Genomic DNA, 20,731 nt, shown 5'->3' on the forward strand with positions numbered 1-20,731 from the left:
CAGCATGTCCAGAGGCCAACCTCGCAGATCCAGAAGGACAGAGTTAAAATGAATGCAAGTGAACCACTCTATGGTGTGTCCAGGAGTCAAACATGACAAGAAATTATTTGGTCACATTCCATTGCATTTACTTTAAACATTATGTAACTGCACTTTTGTGCATTTATTTGTTTTAGCAATAACTGTGCCTTGATGTTTTATCTGTTTTTTTTAGCTCAGATGGTCTTCTATTTTTATTCTATTTCATTTCACCTTGCACCTTGTAGAGAAGCACTCGTCGTTTCGTTGAATGCACAGCATATAATGACATGAAAAGCTTTTAATTGATTGATTGAGTACATCACATTACATTTCTGTATGGCATTCTTTCCAAGGCAGACAAAATCAAGCATCAAGGTTTTATCATTTTAAATGAAGGTGATTAACTTTTCTTAAATTTATCCATTTGCTTATTAAATTTGGTAGCGATATTTTCTAGTGTTGTATAGTTTAGGGCAATTTTTTGTCATTGGTTGATAGGTTGTTTATTTTTCCAGTTTAATAGTATTGTTGTTTTCGCGATAGCTAAAATTACAGGTATTGGCTGAACATGATTATTTTGAAGATCTACATATACCTTTTAAATCACTCACCGGACAAAGATTAGGAGAAATCAGAATCTTACTGTTCAAAACTGATGAAAATTTTTGTGTAACGGCTACTTTTTGTGAAAGCTTTTTAAATTATGTAATTTAATATACATGTTTTTTTCTTCTGAGTATCGTGTAGCATCCTCCATTCAGGGCACTGTCTTCTTCTAGGGCCAATTGCTGTAGATTTTTGTTCCACGGCCAATTGAAAGTAAAGTCTCCTTCACGTACCCAAACCCAAGTGCATTGCTGTAGCCTGTTGGACAATTGCTTAGCACATTTGCCTCACAGTTCTGCGGTTGCAGATTCAAATATGATCTCCTTATGTGATGTTGGAATGTTCTCCCTGTGCCTCTGAGGGTTTTCTCCAGATCCTCAGGTTTCCTCACAGATTCCAAAAACTTGCATAGTAGGTTTGTTGAAGAATAAACTGTCTGTAGGTGTGAATGTAATTGAAAATATTTGTTTGTATATAAGTGACCTGCGATTGGCTTGTGATCAGGTCAACATGTACCCCGCCTATCGTCCAAAGTAATCTTAGAGCCTCGCAAGCAGTTCAGGGTAGAGCCATCCTCTCACCCAAAGATACCTGGGTTAGGCGCTACCACTCACGAAACCAAGTGAAGTTAAGCGGTATGGAAAATGGAAGGATGGATGCATATTTCAGCATACACATGAGGTCCGCTGACATGTTGTCCGGGTTTCATCAAACCATTGTCTCCCTATTGAGCTCGTGCACCTACGTCACCGAAATCACATGACTGGCCATATTGTTGGTGAAGCAAAGCTTTGTTCAATACGAAGTTTGTTGAGACTTAACGAAACTACGTCTCCCAGAGTTTGTAACCCTCTCTGTGACCAACGGTTTCTTTCTTTTTTTACTTTAAATATGCATTGGACTCATTTGAGTACAATAGATATTTGAAAAAAAAAAGTCTGTCGGGGAGGGGTTTACCAAAATTTAACACGTGACCGCAACATGCTTCTTTGTACGTCGGAGACGGCTCCCTGTCATTTTTTTTTTTTTTTTTTTTATATAACACATTGTTCTCAAATGAGCCAACTTTGCATTGTAAATACTTCTTGGGAATTTGAGATTGAGAAGAATAATTCCTACCTGAAATGAAGTGATCGCTACACAGTCGGCTGTATTTGGTTGGGCACTATCCATCACCTTTAAGTGTATAATACGTCGATCTTTTCTCATCTTTTCAGCTGGTATTCTATAGAGTGACCTCTGTGAATATCTGTCTTGTCTGTTGTGACAACCAACAGCCCAACAGGTCTCGGGTATTGTAAATATTCTCCTCTGGTTCAATGTCCCCCCACACTGTCAAGCAGCTCTTTTTGACCAGCAATATGGTGTCGTAAAAATGGTGATGTCACGTGTGCAAGCTCTATAGATTTACAGATTATTCTGTAAATCATGTTTACATGATGTAATTTGTTGTGTGAGCAAGTTCAAAAAGCCAGGTCAAGCAGCAGGAGAAATATGGACACCAATATCCTGTCAAACAACATCCCAAAACACTTGTGATTTTTGAATGCTTATGTCCAAGCCCAGTGAAATAGTTGCAGTTGAAAGGCTACTAAGATTTGCCCCATGCTTGATGTTATTGCCAGGTACTGCTCCCAACTTTCTGAAAGAGAAAGGAGTAGCTACTGCTGCCTATACTTTATTTTCATGGAAAATGGATGGATGAAAATCGTATTACCTTACCTTACCTGCCAAGATCAAACGTTGGATGTCCGGTGGGACGGCCAGCTTCCAACACTACAAGACGAAGTGTTAGTTCTTTTATTTTACATCTATTGTCAGTTGAAAAACAAGACGCCAATAAATTAACAACAACAACAACTCTCAGATAGCAACAAACATGTCTGTCTCGCTGCGGAACAAACCTAATCACAGTGTTTGACATAGACGGCTGTTCTGCCCCAAAATGGAAATAACAGACAATGTCATTTCCACACAACAATTGGTCAAAGAAAATATAACTTACATCTGTTCCAGACACACAACTGTCAAGGTATATTAAGCTGGCAGAGGTTAAGTTGAAGTTTTCTCACTTGCTGGCTGTCAGGAAAAACTTTCTTTGGGCAAAGAAGACAATGACACCGTGCCGCCTGGGGAAGATATAGCATTCATAAAAATGTGCCATCTTGACAGGCCTAAACACATATATTGAGAAAGAGCAAGATCAATATATAATAAAAAAATATTGCGCATACAAGTATGAAAGATGGAGTTAAAAATTAAATAAAAATCCCCAATATTGTGAGATTAATTGCAGGGCGGCACGGTGCAAAAGCTGTAAAGTGTTGGCTTCACAGTTCTGAGGAGCCGGGTTCAATCCCAGCCCTTCCAATGTGGAGTTTGCATGTTCTCCCTGTGCCTGTGTGAGTTTTTTCCAGGCACTCTGGTTTCCTCCCACATCCCAAAAACATGCACCATTAATTGGACACTCTAAATTGCCCCTAGGTGTGATTGTGAGTGCGGCTGTTTGTCTCCATGTGCCCTGGCAACCGGTTCAGGGTGTAGCCCACCTCCTGCCCGATGACAGCTGGGTTAGGCTCCTGCTCTCTTGCGACCCTTGTGAAGATAAGGGTTATGAAAATGGATGGATAAATTGCAGTGTCTCATTGTGCCAGGGCTGTGACTTGTTGTTACCATGACATGTGCGTCGAGTGACTCACATGGTCTCAAGTGTAAAATAGTCCATGTAATAATGAGTCTCATCCCCCAAACCAGAAATCTGTCATGGTACTAACCTAGCAGTAGCATGGTACCATTGGGCATCCAGATTTCCATTAAAGAAGAAAACACTGTCTTACCGACACATTGTTGATTTTTATTACTATTTTTATAGAGTGTTATAACATTAATCTCCTTTCCTTTCCACAGGTGCGCTGGAGCTTTTCAGAGCTTACTTATAAAAGGTGGAATATTCATTCTGGTCTTTAATTACTGCCATAAAATCCTCATAAATTAAACAGTCACACATCTTTTCAACTTCTCAGTATGTCTCGAACATTCTTATGCACAGTTGGTGAATTACGTTTCAAACCAATTACACCATCCCCATTCGGGTTCGAAGTTTTGTCATCTGCATTTTTAAACAGTGCCACTGAGTTTCACAAGTAAGATGTACACAGCACACAAGCAAAACCTAAATGTAAGCCCTATTAAATGTACTTTAAAGCTTATGCATGAGGCCTAAAATCCATCCAGTGGGACCGAAACGGCCCACTCGCCAGATTTTGAACTTATCTAAGTTAGTCCTGGTAGTATAACATTTTCTCTCTTGAGTAGGTGTTGGTCGAAGACATGAACCGAGGCTGATTCAGATTTTCCTTGTCACATGCTCATTTCACACAGTTAAAAAGTATTTAATATGCAATTACCCTCTGACTGGCCCATTTGGTTGATGATAAGCAAACGAAGACATTTATTTAACCTTTCATTTACTGCAAGTTCCCAGCTGGACGCCCTTAATGTAAATGACTACCAGACTCACCCTCCTCCTGTCTTCTGCCCACAACCATCCGCACTTTACACTGCTTCCACTGTGCCCTCAGTCTGTGGTTTGGCCCCCATCACGCTGGGGCACATGGGAGATTAACTGGGCCGGCTTACTCACTCAGCAGGTTCCCCGACTCATCCTAACCCAATCTGCCTGCTAGCCTCCTGCTCCACCAAGCCATGGCAGCAGGGCACCAAGAGCCCAGGCCGCCTTCATTACGCCTGCCAGATGGGCTGAGAATTAGATCTGAACTCCCACGATGGACGGGGGTGAGGTGAGAGATTGAAGAGGGAGGAAAGGAGGGCATTGGTAGGGGTGAGGAAAGTTGTATGGATTAGAAAGTAATGTATTTTTGTTTTCATTTATGTTGCAAATTATTACACTTTAATGTAACACCCCTTTTATATGACAGCATTAAAAGCCTGTCATTGATTAATCGACATTAACTACAAGCAAATGCGTGGGAGAAATGAAATTAGCCAGTGCAGCAATTTAGCACGGTGATTATCGTCTCCTTGGAGGCACTTCCTGATGATTTAAAAATGCTAACAGTTAAGCAAGTCAGATCTGATTGCTCTTCAAGGTTAAATCAAGCTGTGTCGAAGGCAAAGCTTTATTGGGAATGTTTGTTTCTCCTTTCATCTTCTGCTCTTCATAACCATGGTTCTCATTTTTGCAACAGCTCTCTGCAGGCAGAAAAGGGCCTGAGAGGTCTTATCTGTTAGATCCTGATGCCATCTTTTGCCAGCTCTTAATTAGATCAGAAATACTTGCTTTCCAAGGTGTAATTTCTGCTCTACTCAGTACCATCCCCAAAAATGATGTGAACATTGCTTCACTAACTACCTCACTCATGCTTAAATCTGTGAATATGACATTTACTTTCACATTTGCTGTGACACAAAAAGAGAGAACGGGAACAGAACTGACTTTAAAAAACTTTATTTCCGGCCTGTCATTCATCCTGGATGAAGGCTCTTTTAACACTAATTAGGCGAAAGACAGTCACTTAGACCTCTGTAAACACTCAGCATTGCTGGGGGTGTCTAACCTTACAATATGTTTTTCCTCCATTCGGGGTACTTTTAGAAATGTTTACTCGCTGTTATTTCAGCACCTTTCCATTGAGATCTAGGTTGGAGAACTGAGAGATGATGAGGGTAATGTTAAGTCGAAGCAGGGCAGTGGACACAGATGCAACTTTTTGTGCCACGCATGCTAAGCCCTCTTTTGCAGAATACTGTGTTGACGGACAAAAAGGGTTCTACTTTTAGCTGCATACTAAATGGCCCAAAAAATCAAAAACACTTTTCGCAGCAGTGATGAAATGAATTTAAAGTAAGACTGGAGCAACGCATTGACTTTTGGGAATATGTCTATTAGTTTTTTCCAAGCTGTTTTCTTATTCAGGGGTGGGGGCAAATCATTGCAAGTCAAATGTAATCATCTTGCCGTTGGGTTATACACTGTCTGGAATAATAATATTAGCTTGGTCGTACATCAAACTTGCAATTTGAATTTCTGACGTACACATAAGGAGGCTGATGCTAATCACAACCAATCACTGATGTTATCAGACTTGTTTTTCCTTGTTTATAACAGCTTTATTTTTGGGCACATTTTGAAATTTGGCAGACGGAATTCATTAGCTGTTGTTCCGCTGTCATATCTTGTGTCTGCATCACAGCCAAAAAGGTTCTCTGAAGTGTATAGTTTCAGGGTTATCCCAGGAACTAAAGGAAAACAAAATTGTAACCAGGCTTTTCCACATTAAGCAAACACGCTTAAGTGTGATTGGAAGAGATTAAGGTGGGGTTGATATCCCTGTGACAATTGTGAAATGGTTTGAGAGCAGCGAAATGTTTGTGAACAAATGTGAACAAACATTTCTTAATCCCACTTCAAGTGTTCACACTCACCTTTGCAAAATTATTGATATTAAAGTGTTCCTGGCAGCTGCATTGCCAGAGACCCAGAGGTTAGACATAGAAGTCCTGGAAACATGGCAAATTTTATCACATGTGGAATTAAATGTTTTGATACTATTAATTAACAAACGATTGGAGGACTAAAAATAAGCTTTGCACCAAGTTTTGAATTTGTGAAGTGTAAGCTTACCCTAATTCTATTTCCAAAGTAAGATGGGGTTCAGTAGTGGTCTTTTCCCCACCCAGGGATGTAACTCCAACCCTTCAGTCAGCCCTTTTGTGATCATGTATCTCGCATATCATCGACCTATCATGTATATAAGATGTAAGCATCCAGTGTTCTCCACAGATAGATTAATCCATACATCATGATAAAAGATGGGCTTGGACACAGCTACTTAATGATGGAAGTACTCCTGCGGGATGGTGGTCAACTAGTTAGCACATCTGCCTCACAGTTCTGAGGACCCGTGACAACTCCGGCCTCGTCTGTGTGGCATCTCCATGTGTTTTTTTTTTTTTTTTTCCCTAGCTACTCCGGTTTCCTCCCACATCCCCAAAACATGCAAGTTGAATGAATGAATGATGAATGAATGAATGAATGAATGAAGTGCTCTTGTGATAGAATGGGAAGAGGACCTCTTCCCTTCTACACGTTAACCAAAGCTCCCTCTTCTGTTCCTACCTTAATTATTTTCACCGGCCCAGCTGAAGTACTTACCTCTCTTTAAAAGGGAAATATCAAATGGAATTAAAAATCCTTGCTCACCCTAAACAGGAGCTTGTGTGCGCCTTAAAAAACACACATCTGTTCCCTCAACTCATAGTTGCAAAGCCAAACCCTATCTGTCTCCCACTAACCATGAAGTAATGTGAATTATTCATGCCAGCAGGGCTGTAGTGTGCTTCATCATGTTAAAGTGCCCATGACATTACTGATGGTGCCACTGATGCCCTCGCACTGCTAACTCTGCTAATGCATTTGGAAGGGAGAGATAAGAAGAGATATATGGGCACTGGGGACAAAACTGCACATTAGTGTTTTGCTGTAATTGTTTTTAATTTTTTTCAGTAATCTACCTACCAACCTACCTACTTTTGAATGTAATGCCTGCAGCATGTTGAAAAAAAAATCTGTGACAGGCATGTTTACCACTGTGTTAAATCAGCCATGTGCGACTTACTTCTGCAATTGCTAGCGAGGGTACAAGCACGTACTACTCAAGTGAAGAGGGAAGGGGCCTGTTTCAAAACACCTGAATGAACTTTAAACATCTACATTGTTTTTTTTTAATATATAAGATGTCCCAACAGAAACACAAATGAAGACAACACCCAGTGTTTGGGCTTCTTTTGTATTTCCACATATGACATCATATTTGGATAAATAAATCCTACATGTGTATTTAACTTTTGTCCAAAGACACCAGCCATTAAGAAAACAAGGCTTCGCAAGTTCACCTTCAAAAAATAACGTCATCAAAACTAGCTAGCCTCATTAGCATAACGTCATCTATTACATGTTCTGCATTGGTAACATGATGTTTTGCATATAAACGTTTGATTGTTAAAGATTTGTGGGAAAAATTCTTTCTCACTCTTGTTTGTCACCTTCACTTGCTCAACAGTCTGGGGTCTCTGTCGTCATCTTTTGTGCTTCCTAAATTACTACACGTTTGCAATGAAGACAGCTCTGGAATTTGGCTTGTGTTGTATTGATGAAATAACCAAGTATGTGAGTAAAAAAGTCGTTGCTTGGATGGCAGCATATGTTGCTCCTAAAGGTTTATGCAGTATTAATTGGTATTAAGGGTGCCTGCACAAATATACAACTTATCCATGCCAGGGATAATACTTATACTTATACTTATACACCCCCATACCATTACAGATGCAGGCTTTTAAACTTTGCAGTGACAACAATTTGGATGGTCCTTTTCCACAGCACATTATTCCAATTTGCATACGTCCATCTCAAATGGGCTTAGGCCAGAGATGCTGCTGGCCTTTCTTGGTCTTGTCAATGTATTGATTTTGCTTAGCAAATTAGTTTGGAGATGTAGTGACAAACTGTCAAACACTGTGCTTCTCAGCCTACATGGCGATATCCTTTCCAACAAAGACGCCAGTTTTTTTGTGTAGTGCCACCTGAGGGATTGTAGGTCACAGCCATTTGTTGGTTTTCAGCCTGCGTAATTACGTGCAGATTCTCTGAATCTTTTGATATTATGGACTACAGATGATCTCAAGAGGACCCAAAGGATTACTTTTGCTTAGATTCCATCCAAACTGGGATCTCTAATGATGTGCCATATTCAGAATCATCCAGCCGTCCATTTTTGTAGCTGCTTATCCTCACAAGTGTGGAGCCTATCCTAGCTGTCAACGGGCAGGAGGCAGGGTACACCCTGAACTGGTTGCCAGCCAATCGCAGGGCACATACAGACAAACAGCAGCACTCACAATCACACCTAGGGGCAATTTGTAGTGTCCAATTAATGTTGCATGTTTTTGGGATGTGTGATGAAACCGGAGTGGCCGGAGAAAACCCACGCAGGCATGTGGAGAAAATGCAAACTTCACACAGGGAGGGCTGGGATTGAACTCGGGTCCTCAGAATGGTGAGGCCAACACTTTCCAGCTGAACCCAATTGTAAAGAAAAGACTATGATATTAAAAGTAGCCAGAAAAAAACAATAAACTTGGACAGATTGATGCTGTAGTGGACATGTCTTCTTGCGGTGGGACACACCATCATTCAGCTTCACTCATTGTCCTCTGGGTGTCTGTAATCATCATGCGGCCCCCTAAAAACAAGATGAAAAATCTTATTCTTTTCCTTTCGGCTTGTCCCGTTAAAGGTCGCCATAGCGTGTCATCTTTTTCATCTAAGCCATCTTCTTCTCTAACACCCACTGTCCTCATGTCCTCCCTCACAACATCCATCAACCTTTCTTTGGTCTTCCTCTCGCTCTTTTGCCTGGCAGCTCCATCCTCAGCACCCTTCTATCAATATACTCACTCTATCGCCTCTGAACATGTCTAAACCATCGAAGTCTGCTCTCTCTAACCTTGTCTCCAAAACATCCAACTTTGGCTCTCTCTCTAATTAGCTGGTTTCTAATCCTATCCAACCTGTTCACTCCAAGCGAGAACCTCAGCATCTTCATTTCTACTACCTCATGTTCTGCTTCTTGTTGTTTCTTCAGTGCCACCGTCTCTAATTCGTACATTATGGGCGGCCTCACCACTGTTTTATAAACTTTGCCCTTCATCTTGGCGAAGACTCTTCTGTCACATAGAACACCAGACACCTTCCGCCAACTGTTCCACCCCGCTTGGACCTGTTTCTTCACTTCCTTACCACACTATCCTTTGCTCTGTATTGTTGACACCAAGTATTTAAAGTCGTCCACCTTCACTATCTCTTCTCCCTGGAGCTTCACTCTTCCTCCTACGCCCCTCACATTCGTGTATATTCTGTTTTACTTCGGCTAATCTTCATTCCTCTCCTTTCCAGTGCAGGTCTCCATCTTTCTAATTGTTCCTCTGCATGCTCCCTGCTTTCACTGCATATCACAATATCATCTGCGAACATCATGGTCCAAGGGGATTCCAGTCTAACCTCATCTGTCAGTCTATCTATTACTACCGCGAACTGGAAGGGGCTCAGTGCGGATCCCTGATGCAGACCCACCTATAACATTAAATTCTTCTGACACACCGAGGGCACATCTCACCGCTGTTCTGCTGCCCTCATACATGTCCTGTACTATTCTAACATTTTTCCGCCACACCAGACTGGCGCATGCAGTACCACAGTTCCTCTGTCATAGGCTTTTTCTAGGTCTACAAAGACACAATGTATCTCCTTCTGACCTTCTCTGTACTTTTCCACAAGCATCCTCAAGGCAAATAATGGATCTGTGGTACTCTTTCTAGGCATACAACCATACTGTTGCTCGCAGATACTTACTTCTGTTCTGAGTCTAGCCTCCACTACCTTTTCCCATAACTTCATTTTTTCTTCGTTCATTAACTTCTCAAAGTACTCTTTCCATCTACTTAGCACACTACTGGCACCAGTCAACATATTTCCATCACTATCCTTAATCACCTTTACTTGCTGCACATCCTTCCCATTTCCATCCATCTTTTTGGCCAACCTGTAGAGATCCTTTTCTCCTTCTTTCGTATTGAACCTGGAGTACATGTCATCATATGCCTCTTGTTTAGCTTTCGCCACCTCTACCTTTGCCCTACATTGCATCTCAATGTATTCCTTCCGCCTCTCCTCAGTCCTCTCCATGTCCCACTTTTTCTTCGCTAATCTCTTTCCTCGGATGACTTCCTGTATTTTGTATTTTATATTTATATTTAAAAACAAAATGAAAAATGTGCACTGAAATCTTTCCACTGTCAGTTAGTGTTACTTTAACATCTGATATTCACTCTGAATCGTGTCAGACTTTTTTTTTTTTTCGAAACCACCCACTCTCTAGTAAAAGACCTGAGAGAGTGGAGCACAACTGATACTGTAGTTCCCACACATTGAAAATTCACAATAGCCATCGCTGGTACTGACGTTAAACCTGCTAAATCTCACCTCATGGGAAAACAAAGAGTTATTCAGAGCTAAAATGAGTAAAAACAAGAAGTTTTGGCTTCATATTCAGTTGACACCTCTGCTGCTGCCTGCAAGCAAAACACTCTTTCAAGTGGGCGTGCAAAGATTCAATGGAATTTTTACTCATGGTCTGATGACACAATTAATGAGTTTGATCACTCCCTTCTTCCAATTTGATTTAATGGACACAATTTTATACTCTTATCTTGCAACTGCCAAACTAAATAAATAGATATACAAATACATATACAAATCAGAAGCCCCATTTAATTTTTGACAATAGAAGTTCTCACAACTAAATAGAAACACCCAATGTGCCTTTTCATGCATGGAAGACTACTGGGATTTATTTTAAATGACGAAATGTGAGAGGGACTGTATCATCCAATTGACCCGTTTTCTGTACTGCTTATCCTCACGAGGTTTACAGCGTGCTAGAGCCGAATCCCTCCTGCACTGGTTGCCAGTATATCTCCCGGCACATGTAAACAATCAACCATTAATACCTGTAGAAGTGCCACACACCCACAGGGAGAATATGAAAACTCCATTCCGGTAAGGCTGGATTCGAATCCAGGTCCAGGTGCTCAGCAGTTGCCCACTGTAAGTAGACATAAAGTACATACAAGGTATGAACTTAAAGAACAACTTGGCATTTTTAACTAACTGTGAGTACATATAAAGAATAAGAGGGATTCAAATTTGGTATATTCTTGCTTTGAAAGAGCTTTTATCAAGATCAGGATCCCCTTGCTGTTCAGATATAGATGGGCTGAACTCCCCCCAAGACCACATCTCAGAGGGAGTCTGGAGTTTTTAAATATCTCCAATAAAAGAAAAGTTGCTAGATTTATTGCTTGTCTTTTTTGTTTGTTTGTTTGAAAAAGACACACTTCTTATTTGCCAAATATAGCTACAGCTAAGTTGATGACACCACATCACTTTTTTAAAAGAGGATGCAAACACACACAGCGAAATAGAAATAAATACAAATCAAAATGAAGACTAGTTGTGGTAACAATAATTATAATTTCAAATTAGAATACTAGCTGTTTGGAGTTTCATCCCAATGTAAAACTATATCTGCATTGTTAATTTAGAATCTTCATAGAAATTGTTACTGGGGATGTGGTCATGGCCAGGTGCTTCGAATCAATACAGTATTCAGAGACTGCATGCAGCTCGGAAATCTTCGTATTTTTCAATCAGGATAATTGGGATTTTTGTTAAACCTGTCAAACGTCAGCCAATTGACACACTGTAAATGGCAACCCACAATGCCCCGTTTCCTCCATCCGTTAAAGATGCTTGTTAGTTGACCTGCCATGGGTTCTCACTGCTGTGGCAGCTCGGTAACAATCTATTACACTGACTAGGAGCCCACGCATCTCATAACTGGCACCAAATATTGGTTTTGCTAATAAATTCTGAAAAAAATACCACATTAATGAGGAAAATAAACCGACAGGCATGTTGGCGTGGGTGGCTGTCCTATGGGAAAGGAATCTCTGAGATATATAGTTTCATCATCACTCAACAGGGGTACCATTCCACCCGCCCATTCTTGCAACATTTCCTGAGTTCAGAGTGCCTCACAGCCGGCTAGACATGTGGATGACTGCAAGACACTAATGTTTACCGTCTCCACTGCCCCGACTCCTAAAAGCAAAAGCCTTCGGGGTAATGTTAGATCTTTTCATAAGTTACAAAGATGTAATTAGACAAATTAGCTTAGCAGACTCTCAGGGTTTTGTATTAATGGATGTGTGGTTGCCTAAATTTGTAATTAGCAAGCAGCCACTGCTTTAAACTCACATATTCCACCCGAGGCCTTGCATCCATAACCTGACAGCCCAGTAATGAAGGCTTGTGCACCACATCCCACAGGCTCTGCTTGTCTCTCGCCAGCCCGAGTTTGTTGTTGTGATTCATGCTGGGCTTCTGTGAAAACATATTGTTTATACTCAAGTATCCTTTTCTTCCAGACTCTTGCAATCCTTTCAGCATCGTGATGCAGTCAAATCAAATGAATCTGCTTTTTCCTTCAAGGCTCAAAGTTTCATTTTGGCCAATCGCCTTTATGGCTCAATTCATTAGAGCAATGGCCTGTATGTCCAGGACTCAGCTTGTGAGTAGCACCTGGGGAGCTGGTGAAACCTTCCAACGTTGCATACTTCACTTTTAATGACTTGCCAATGGGTATTTTCACCGAGCGCTTATTATTTATCGGGTAGGGTAAAATCCCATTTGTATGACTCCAGGTCTTCTCTACTTTCATTACAAATTAGATACCTACTTTTCATTTCCGTAAGTGTGTTGAATCCAGATACAACTACTGTATCATGCTTCCTTGTCTATCTCCTATTTTTAATTTTCTCTCAATTGTAAGCTTTAGGAGGATGCAGAATGTATAGGTCGTCAATGTCCAGTCTGAATAATTATTTGCTTTTTGTTGAAGCTCAACTTCGTACCTCATTATTTAAGTTTATGAGGCTTTCCATTTACTCATTGTTGTTTTGTTGTTGTTGTTGGATTAAAGTGTAGAAGTGTAATATCGGGATAGTTGTATGTCTTTATGTGTGCGTGTGTGGCATTTTCTGTTATTTAGTGTTTGTCACCAATACCTGCACCAAACCCCTGGTGTTACAGTGATGTGTTTTATTTATCTTTTCTTTCTCATTTTCCATTCATTTTCTGAAAGCATCAAGCATTGAGGCATTCATTTGGATTTGTTTGTGCGTTCAAGTATTTAGGTGTCAAATCACATTCACCAGGGTTCACTACATATATATTTGAGTCAACTAAAAGAAAAAAACAAACGCATGTAGTCTTTTTAGTCCAGGTCTTTAGGTGCAGCTCTATTGCTAGAAATGGTCATCCACTGCACTGCTTGCCCCCGAAATGTTTTTACCTCAAAATATATTATATTTGATATTTATTATTCCTGCTACAACTGCACGAATGTTTGCCCAAGCACGGATCTGTCTTGTGTCCGCTCGGCAAGAATGCAAGCGGGAGGAGATATGAAGAGGAAAGCTGGTGATGAAGTTAAGTAAAGAGAAGTAAGCGAGGTGTCTAAATTGGACAAATTTGAACTGTTCTTTCTTTATGATGTAACTCGACAATGGACAAACTATTATCTGTTAGACAACTATAGCTGTTTGTTAACTTTCAAATTCACTTTGTTGCAAACATGAGTGACGTGGTGCACACAGTAATTATGAGAATTAGAATTTCAGTGTCCTGTGGACGTCAACACCTGCCATATGATCTCGGCGTACTCATTCTGGTTGTTGGAGATTTCGGTCACACTCATCTGTCTCATCTTGGCTTCGTGCAGCATGTTGACTGTGCAGTAAAATCTCTTGTATGCCGATACTAGATTTAAAGAGATCTCTTGTGTTTGTATTAAAAGATAATATTCTTTTTCTTGGTCCTCGATAGGGTATTATTATCATTTTAATTAGTTTTTTATTTTATGTACAGTAAATTGTCGTGACTGTGTTTTTTGTTGAAGTGCTCTAGGAATTGAGTTGAGTTGATAACGACACTGTGTCGTGGCTTTTTTCAGATTTTTTTAGATATTTTTTTTTTAATATCACAGTTATGTCATTTCAATTTTTTAAAGCACAACTAAACGTGTTCTTGAACAGGGCATATCTTTCACTCAAACATAACACTTTTCTGAGTGTCAACACATTCTTGCTGTCTTTTTATTTTTTTATTTAACCTTCGTTGAACCAGCGGTAGTCCTGTTTAAGATTCAGAATCTCTTTTGCAAGCGGGCCAAGACAGGAGCACAATAGTTCAATATAAAATACACGTGAAGAACAAATACCACCATCAATGTTCGATAAGAAAATGAGAGCATCCAGGATCCTATTTTTATTACGTTTTATGTTGTTTTATATACTGTACTGCGGTGCAGTTGTGTTCATTTTTAAAGCCCAAGTGTCATCCCTATAAACATTCTAAAATAGATATTGTAATGAAAAATATATATAACATTACTCACTTCAACGTCTAGATGAAAAAATAAATGTGAGCGGAGAGCGCGTCATCCATCCGCAAAGTTGCAGAAGAGTCATTCTACGATATCCAAGTGGTCGCCATATTGGCTGCATCCTCCGTCCGTGTCGTCACCCGGACATTTGCCAATAAAAACACGTGGTGCACCCTAACTATGGGAGACAAACGCGCCCCTTCTGACACGGAAGCTCTTTTCGAAAAGTAGAACACCACACAACCGAGTGAAGTTACCGGGGGAATATTACACAATTGTTTCGAGCCCTCGGGGCAATATTACACAATTGTTTCGAGCCATATTCAGATGATATGCGATCACGGCCAAACTGCATCCGCGTCCGATCCACTTCTGCGGCGGACATGAGCCATCGCAGCTCATTGCAGCCGGCCGGTGTGGTTTATGATGGAGCCGAGCGGTGCTGCTTTAGGGGGTTGTTCATAGACGGCGCAGTATGCGATGAACAACACAGTCGAGTCGGGCGCTTTACTCCGCGTACGCGGCTAAGTGAGGCATTCTCGGCTGGGTTCTTCAGAGCCATCCCCGTCCGCAAAGGCCAATGCGCAGCCTTCGCAGAAGCCGTGACCGCCGAACGCAGCGCCTCAGCCGGTGTGGCTGATTTTTGGCACCATGGTGGCATATAATGGAGCCGAGCCCTACTGCTTTTAGGGGGTTGTTCATAGCGGGAGTTACAAAAAGCTGTATACGTCAAAATCATGTTTTGTGGTGAAAAAATGCATGGGCCCATATTGGCTGACATTTTTTCATTAATAACATACTAAAAATCATCCATTTCATGACAGTAGCCCTTTAAAGTGCTGTATGACTACAGTACAGTTATTGAGTTGTGTTGTGTGGTGTCTTAAGTCTGAAAGCTAATGCAAGCAATGTAAAAGGAGTACATACATATAGTATAGAAGTGGCAAAAACATAAGAGAGAAAGTATGTAGAGTAGATGGTGGATGGAACAGGATGTCATGTTATCTCAGTGTCTTAACTACAAATTAAAGTGAGTTAAAAGAAAGTCAAAGAGGCCTCTTGTGAGAAACGTAAAATAAAACTATGACAGAACATTTGTAGTCATTCTGGACCACACTATTGCTTACTTCCCTTTACTCGACCTTCCGTGCCAACACGTAACATGTTGCCTGCCCCCCACACCCGGGCAATAGGGCTTGAAATTTTTTGCTTGTCGGTCGGCTGGCAGGGCCGCTGCCTTCGTTGTCGCTGCATGATGGCAGCATGTCAGGCATTTCCAGCGGAGTTAACCATCCATTTTGCAGAGCATAATTTGAAGTCACCTGTGAGTGTTGTCATCTGCATCCTTGAAGTATCTTTCCATGGTTTACATGGCTCCTGCCAGGAATCAGTAGAGGGGGGGCATAATTCTACAAAATGTCGGGAATGAATTGAAATTAACCACATACCCCCAAAAAAATACATTTTTCAACATCATTTTTCATTTAGAGTTGGCTTCTTTTGGCTACTGGCATACATAGTAAAACCGTAGATATGCGCATTTTTGCCTAAATAACACACTGAGAGTTTATCATCAATATCAGGTAGACCATTATGTGGCCAAACTGAATGCATGCATTCAATTACTCATTTGACTAGTGAAGGTCTACAAGATTTAAAGGAAAATGTGCCACTTGATTGAACATTAACAATACCAAGTTACCGTTTGACCACTAGTAAGTGAATTTGACAGTGATACACTACCAACAATCCGCCGAATTTGCAGTATGTTGAAGAACATCAGTGCACATTCCCTAAAGCTTGTTGCTGAGAGAGTAATAGAAGCAAAAGTGTCATGAACGGGGCTCGAGGGAGGACCCAAATGTACGACTCCAGAGGAAAGCAGCTAGTGTACAGAAAGCCTTTATTCGGTCCGTGGTCAATATTCAGCGAGTCAGTCAGGAAAAGCAGCAGTATCAGAAAAGGCAGGCTTACTAGGATGGTCAGGGAACAAGCGGGGGTCGGTACACGGTAGGTCAGGTATACGGGAGTGTGGGAACAAGGCATGAGAATCAACGATCTGGCAGAGGACTGACTAGTTGTACCCCGTGTCCTATAAGTACCAGGTGTAATCAGCTGAAACTGGGTGCAGCTGTGTGCCGACTAATTGGCTGGCCACGCCCACCCTGAACAGGATGTCAGGGGCATGACAAAAAGAGGGTGCAGTCATTACGCATGCCACAGACTTCACTACCAGAAAAGTAGTTGGAGCATTTGCACCAGGAGGCTTGCATATCAATAAAGATGAGTATGTTCCTCTTCTAGGGATTGCTATAGAAACCACTGAAAATACAGCAGATGCAATAGCAGTTGACTTTAAGCTTCTAGAAGTTGCATCTGGATATACAGCAGAGGAACTCTACAAAGCTGTAGATGTTCACATGACTGACTCCACTGCTCACAACAAAGGTGTGGCAGCTGCACTGGCAATTGAGTTCAACCGAGATGAAACAGCTGGACAAACCTTTTGTGATAGTCATACAACACTTGAATTTGAAAAGCTGTCAACAGTATTGAGGATAAGATGGTAATGCAAAACCTATTCAGTGGTTTCCAAAGAAAAGATACAGTCTCCATGACAACTGTCTCCTGGGCACTGAGTCTCTTTGGACCAGGCAACATTCAAAAACCTTGGAACTACTATAAGGATTTCAAAGGCTTCATGCAGCAAAAAGCCAAGCCAAGTCATCTAGTTCTAATGAAGGATGCCCCTTTTGGTGCGCTTTCAAAATCATGTGCTATCATGTGCCATTGCCACTGGGATGATTTCAGAAGCTTCCTGAGTATCCATGAGTACATTACCAACAAGCTAGCCAGCCTTGTTCGAGATGCGTTAGCTTTTGAATACGCCAAAGTGGTTATTGCTGTTGTTGCTGCCTTTGGCTTGCACCTTGTTGCTCCATTTCATGCAAAGACTATTTCAAGCAAAGGAACACATACAAGCCTTGCAAAATTCTTTGCATCACTCCACAGTGATCTCCAAAACACAGAAATTGATGAAGAATTCTTCTGTTTCCAGCAACCTACTTTCAGTGGAATTTCTCAGATTCTCTTTGACGCAGTCAAGGCAAACTACAAGCTTAATGTAGTCGAATCTGTCAAAGAGATAGCAACTACACGTACCAAAGAATGTGTATCTTTGGCAAACAGAATTCTTCCCAAAATGGCTAATGTCCTTGGCATGCAGAGGGGCAAATATTATGATTTTGGAGGATATGAGAAAGAATATCTAGTGTTTGAACAGGCCCAGAATATCAGCAAGGCTCCTGTTCACAACTTGCAGTTGGAAAGGCAGTGTGCAAATACAGATCAGCGGCTAAAGAAGAAACCTAGTTTGGACACTGTATCTCGTGGCAAAATAATAAAGCTGACTAAAGACTTGCGCCAAAAAGATGCTTCAAGTGATTTCCGTAAAATGGGCCCAGTAGTCAAGATTATGGATAATATTACTGCAGACTGGAACAAACGCCAGCAGGATCTTAGAGCTGCTGGACTTAGTAAGAAGGAAGCTAATCTGCTGCACGTTGAGAACAGAAAACTAAATATTTTGGACAGACTGAAAGATCAAGGCGGACCATTCAAAGCAGCTGAACATGTTGATGAGTACCTTCAGAATACAGAAGATGACCTAAAGACAAAGACCAAGAGAATGAAAGACGTCAGAGATGCCTCAGTGTCACTACCCAGAACAAGCCATGTCTTCAGGATGTTCAACACTGAAGGTCGAAAGCAGAGGATGCTGACTCCTGAAAAGTTTGGTGACAATCTTAAGGTTCTGTTAGGCAAGACCAAGGACAGATCTACAGTTACACTGTCAGACTTTTGTTTGGCCATGGAGCAACTTCCCTGACACTATATCCAATAGCTGAATGTGACTAGCCTGACATGTGTCAGACATACAAGGATGCATACTGACTATTTCTGCAAAATAACGATTTTAAGGATATAGTCATGTATTTCATAAAATGAAAGTAGCCGGAAGAAGCAAAATCACAGAGAGAAACAACATTTAGATATCATCTTTATGTACAGTAAAGGTTTATTTAAACTCATTCCCGGGTGTTTTTCCTCCCAAAAGGCATTTATAGCCTCCCCCTAATGTCAGGCTGGTCACGTTGCATCAATGTATGCAATTGGAACATTTTTATGGGTACTCTGCAAATGCAAATTATCGGTCCACCCCTTCTCTGAAATGTATTCGTTCGTGCACACTTGCTGCCTCTGAACCAAGTTTCATTCAAACTGACTGTGTACGTTTTATATAATACTGCGATCAAACGAAGAACATTTAAAATATTTACTCAGCCAAGCATTTGTGAATATCAGTCCAATGCTTTCAGTTTTGTTCAAATATGTAGCATTAGCTGAGATCCTTCTTACAAACTGAGAATTTACAGTAAGTGGGACACCTATCACTATAACAACTTGATTTTCTTTGGAAGGCTTCAAATGTGTAGAAGAATATGTTTCGCTTTCAGTGGGTGTAGAAGAAGAATCTATGTCACGAGAGTAGGACCCAAATGCAGGACTCGGAAGATGCAAGGTAGTTCAAGGGGAAACGTTTATTATATGCAGAGGTAGGGGATCAAGCAGGCAGTCCGGTGCAGCAGCGGTAGTTGGGACGTCGGGCGACCAGAGCAGGTGAGCGGACAGGAAGGAGTCGGTACACAGGAGAACAATCAAAGCAGGCAGAAGTAACGAAGGAGTCAGGCTTACAAGGTTGGTCGGAGAACAGGCGAAGGTCGGTACACACAGGTTCGATCAGGGATACCGGAGCACACGAACGGGACATGAAGATCAACGAACTGACGCCGGCCAGTTGTCATCGCGGTCATATAAATCCACAGCATAATCAGGCTGCATGAGGCGCAGGTGTGCACCTCCCAATCAGCGCACCCACGCGGGCACCCGCACAGCTCGTGCTGGAGCGGCAGGATCATGACAATCTACCCCAATTGATCAAACAAGAAGAAGAATATACCTTAATAAAAAAAGAGGATGCTGCGTGACACTCGCAAACACAAAATATCTATTTATAATTCATTTAAAAATCTTTCATAAAAAGTAGCTTCATGTGAAGCTCTTTTGGTCGATTTTAAATGCTTGGGGCACGGAGCTTGAAAGAACCTACTATCACCAAGAGATTAAAAGGCTGGACTGCTATGTTAGGAGAACAGCACAACTTCAGCAGTAATTCATCTAATGATCCACAATATAGGTCACAGTGTTTCTTTGAATGAATCAACCACCGTATTAGAAGGAAAGGTCATCTCACTCTCTCCCAACTGTGAATTTTAGACACTCCATCCTTCCTGTTGCCTGGAGTTGCTTTAATGGTATTCCGCTGCACTTCTCTCACACGTACAGTACACACATTGATACAATTGGCCTCTCTATGCTGGCATTGCCTTTGGCATCACACTTGGTGGGTCATTTGATTCCCGCTAATAACCAGTGAGCCCCAAGAAAGGCATAAACGAGCTCTGTTCTCTCTGAATCTTCCTGCTGTTGATCTGAAGTGTCGACTGGAGGCTCTCTTTTTTTTTTTTTTGGGGGGGGGGGGCTAATTGTGTCATCACGTACCGGATGGAAAAGGAATAACACATTTATTCGACCACATGTCAGATTAATGGAGTTTCAAAATGATGTTTGTACCCAAATTTGAGCCAGTTCGCAGTCAAATATAAGCAAACCTACGATTCAAACTCTAAAACCTTTCTGTACCTTTTTTCTGTTGGGGAATCTGAGGATTCCTTGTTCATATTGTTTTGTTCAAAAGAATACATTATAAAATGGTGATTTTACATGGATTGTTTGCTGTCTTCTTGGCCAGGTCACCCATTAAAAATACACCTTCATCTCAAAGGGTTTTTCTTTTCCAGTTAAATAAAAGTTTTGATCATGTTTTTTTTTTTTTTTTAAATTTCTGAGGAGATTTCAATCATCACAAAATAGTGTCAGTAGAAACAGCAATATAAGTT

General features: G+C 41.1%; 1 protein-coding gene and 1 long non-coding RNA gene across 2 annotated transcripts in view; one reads left to right on the forward strand and one right to left on the reverse strand.

The window, feature by feature from the left end:
* The window catches only part of fbrsl1 (fibrosin-like 1), a 440,559-nt gene that overhangs the window by 185,246 nt on the left and 234,582 nt on the right, over positions 1-20,731 (forward strand). The gene's annotated exons all lie outside the window — the stretch shown is intronic.
* On the reverse strand, positions 15,605-16,767 carry LOC133499117 (uncharacterized). Its single transcript, XR_009794554.1, has 3 exons — positions 16,686-16,767; positions 16,034-16,120; positions 15,605-15,959 (listed from the first exon to the last, which is right to left on the reverse strand). It is a non-coding gene; the product is annotated as an uncharacterized LOC133499117 (long non-coding RNA).

The sequence above is a fragment of the Syngnathoides biaculeatus genome, chromosome 4 (assembly GCF_019802595.1).
Source record: "Syngnathoides biaculeatus isolate LvHL_M chromosome 4, ASM1980259v1, whole genome shotgun sequence".
Classification (NCBI taxonomy): Eukaryota; Metazoa; Chordata; class Actinopteri; order Syngnathiformes; family Syngnathidae; genus Syngnathoides; species Syngnathoides biaculeatus.